The 3,527-nt window shown below is 36.3% G+C and overlaps 1 pseudogene; it reads right to left on the minus strand.

Annotated features, from left to right (window-relative positions):
* Positions 1–1,402: 1,402 nt before the first annotated feature.
* LOC103681289 lies at positions 1,403–3,273 on the minus strand (annotated as a pseudogene).
* Positions 3,274–3,527: the final 254 nt, after the last annotated feature.

Below are 3,527 nucleotides of genomic sequence, written 5' to 3' on the forward strand. Positions count from 1 at the left end.
TTGCATGGTGCACTGGGTGTTATACGCAACTAATGAGTCATCGAACTTTATATCGGAAACTGGGGATGTACTGTATGGTGACTAACATAATATAATAAAAAATCATTAAAAAAAAAGAAATGGATTGCGAAAAACAGAAACCACTTTATTTTTGGCAAAAATGGATTTTATATAAGGAATTGGGTTTTTCCAAACCATTCAAATGGCTGGGCCTCTATAACTGACTGCCATATCTGCCACGATCAAAAAGATGGTAGTCAAATCATCACGTTGTACACCTTAAATATATACAATTTTTATTTTTTAAAAACATTTTCAAAGAGAGGAGATGGAGAATCAGAAAGATTTGTTTAGTTGATGAGTGTAGATCTTAACAGTTTACGTGTCATTCCAAGATCAAAGAGCACCTTCTAGAGCCCTAGTTTCCAAAGCCTCATCAGACCTGATAGATTTGCATCAGCAAAATGGATGCCTTGTTACAAGCTCTGCTTCTTTCCACGTTTAACATAATTCCACATGCGAATAGATGCATGTATATGATTCAAGAATATAAGTCACCTGTGAAAACTTACCTGGAATCCGTTCAGGAAAAGGGTATTTTTAGCTTTCTGGCCTTTGCAGTGCAGAAGTCTCCCCAGAAGGAAGCTGGGACAGATGAAGCATGAGCCAGTCCTTGCCTTCACCAGGCTTACCTTTTAGAGAAAGTGTAAGACAAAAAATAAACAAATAGATATGGCAGACAATAGCACTCTTAGATGCTGTTATTAGAAGATCAGCAAACTTTAATAATGAAAAATGCTTAGGTTTGGAAACAGTCAACTCAATTTGTTCCCTACAGGAATTTTTTTATGAGAAAAGGATGTTTATTATCTTGATTTGACTATAAGTTATAATTATTATTTATAAAAATTATATAAGTGATCATCTTTAAAGTATCAATTACAAAGCCAAATACAAATAAAGCACAGAAAATTAATTGAATCGAGAAAGTTCTGACATAATTCTTCCACATGTTATAAGTAATCATAGGAAGAGTCATTGCAATAATTACCCAAAGTAATATTAAGGTTAACAAAGAGATGTTTGGTCTTAAATGTAAAGTCATATATATAATATATCTACAACAATAGATCCGCGAGAGTGTATCTGCATTTTCTAACAGTAAAAGTAGGTAAGTTGGGAAATGCTCTATTCCTCAATGAAATAAGAAAGCAGATCAAGGATAAAATGTTGGATAGTCTTATCAACCAGGCTACCTTTCAGGATAAATTTTCAGGGTAGAGTTCTACACACATAACTGAATTTATTATTGTAGAGCCAGTATTAAAAATAAAATTTACTGAGTTTGCAAATAAAAATGTAACAAATAATTATATGTCAGGTTTCCTAGGAATACCAAACGTTATTTCACAACTGCCACTATGTATTTCTTCTTTTCTGACACAATCTACACAGATCCAGGCTTTCTGTGTTTGAGATGATTCACTTCCTTTCGTTGACGAGCTTCTTTCATGATGTGCTGTTCCTGGATCTGGCTGTAGATAGATTGTGATAGATATTGGTGACAAGCAATGTATTTTTATATGAGGATGATGTTGAAATTTCTCCTTCAATTTCTGGTTATAATCTTTGGCTGCTTTTTCTCGTGATGTAAGCACACCCAATTTTTCAGAAGCATTAGCTTTCCATGGACAAATATTCATTTCATCAGATCCACACATAATATTTTTGCTGTTAGAAGTCCATTTTACTCAGATAACATGCTGCATTCTTTTTGTGTGATAGACTTCCCTGCTTCTATTTTTGTCCACAGGAAAGATTCAAATCAATTTATCAAAACTAGAAGACACAAATTCTTTCCTAGTGGGAGGATGATCTGCATCAAGCACCGCAGATACGTGATCCACGTGTACCATTCCTAGAGTGTACAGGGCATGCATATCAAAAATATGTAAGGTGTGATATTCATTTGCTGCAGTAAAAATGAAAGCTTCCATAGGGTTCCAACAAATTGTATTTGTTCTCATCTCTAAAATGACCTTTTTCAGAGGAGTAGTTTGCCTCATATCATAAAGCACTATATTCCTGTCAGAAGCATGACTTCCCAAGAGAAATGTCTCAATTGGGTTAAATTTAACACTATACTGTTGAATCTCCTGGTCATTGAACGTGTAGGATTGGTTCTTTGTTCATCCCAAATGTCTACTTGCTGTCCACATGTGGCAAAAACAGCTTCTTTCCAGTGATGATCAATTCTTGTATGTACTTCCTTTCCTAATATCATGTGCAGTGGTTGGTTCCTCCTCTTCTCCATAGCTTGGTCCATCCATTTTCCACTACTTCACAGTATTGTCATCACCAACAGTAAAAAGAAGAAGAAGAAGGAGAAGGAGAAGGAGGAGAAGGAGAAGGAGGAGAAGGAGGAGGAGGAGAAGGAGGAGAAGGAGAAGAAGAAGGAGAAGGAGGAGAAGGAGAAGAAGAAGGAGAAGAAGAAGGAGAAGGAGAAGGAGAAGGAGAAGAAGAAGAAGAAGAAGAAGAAGAAGGGGAGGAGGAGGAAGAGGAAGAGGAAGAAGAAAAGAAGAAGTCCCACATAAATGAGTACATATTCCTTGTACAAAACCCTCATGTGTTCATATGGTACTGATACATTTTCATTTGTCAAGTTCCAAATTCTGACCTTTCCATCACATGCTCCAGAAAGGACAGTAGCCAGGCTCTTTGGATGCTTCGCCAAGCATTGACTTCATCTCAGTGACCATCAAGGGAAGCAAGGAATACCCATTCCAGTTTGGTAGCATTTAAAGCCCTTACGGATTCTCATGGGACCTTAAAAGAATGTAAGGTAGGATCACAGTTTCTTGGAACTGGTGATGCAGATCCAAATCTTCCTTCCTTCCTGAAAGGTCTGAATCTTCAGTCACTCTGCCTTTTCTGGTTCCTATAGTTTTCCATTAATCTTTACTGTTGGCATGGAAGTACTAAAAAGAACCTCAGAAAATCTCCTGGGTTCCAAATAGTCCTCCTTGCTTCTACCATACCAGCAACCAATTTCCCTTGGTAATTGGGAACCATCAGTCTGTTCCTTACAGGAATTTATATATAGTGTCAATGTGATATAGTTATTGAAATATACCATTTGGCAGTCATTGCATGAATTGATTTGGGATCCTGAAAGACAGTATGTGAGTTTAGATATGTGCTACTATTTTGAAAGAACTCTACTGGACTGAGCAAAACTGACCCATTAAGTTTGGAATATTCATGTTTATTCATGTTGAGAAAATTAAACTTGATTAGGGCTTGACCTGACTCAGATTTTAGATGTGAATAGGTTAACACCAAAGAGTACAAAATATGGATTATTCTATCCAAGAGGTTCATATTTTGACAAAGGAAAGCAGCTCTTTTGGCTGAGTGAACCTGAGCAAATAATATAAAATTGAGTATAGAACACTGATGCTTAAACTGTTCTTAGTGATAGACCCTTTTGAGAATCTAGTAAAAGCTATAAACACATATTCCAGACA

This window comes from Ursus maritimus, unplaced genomic scaffold, assembly GCF_017311325.1.
Source record: "Ursus maritimus isolate PB19 unplaced genomic scaffold, ASM1731132v1 scaffold_9, whole genome shotgun sequence".
Taxonomy (NCBI): Eukaryota; Metazoa; Chordata; class Mammalia; order Carnivora; family Ursidae; genus Ursus; species Ursus maritimus.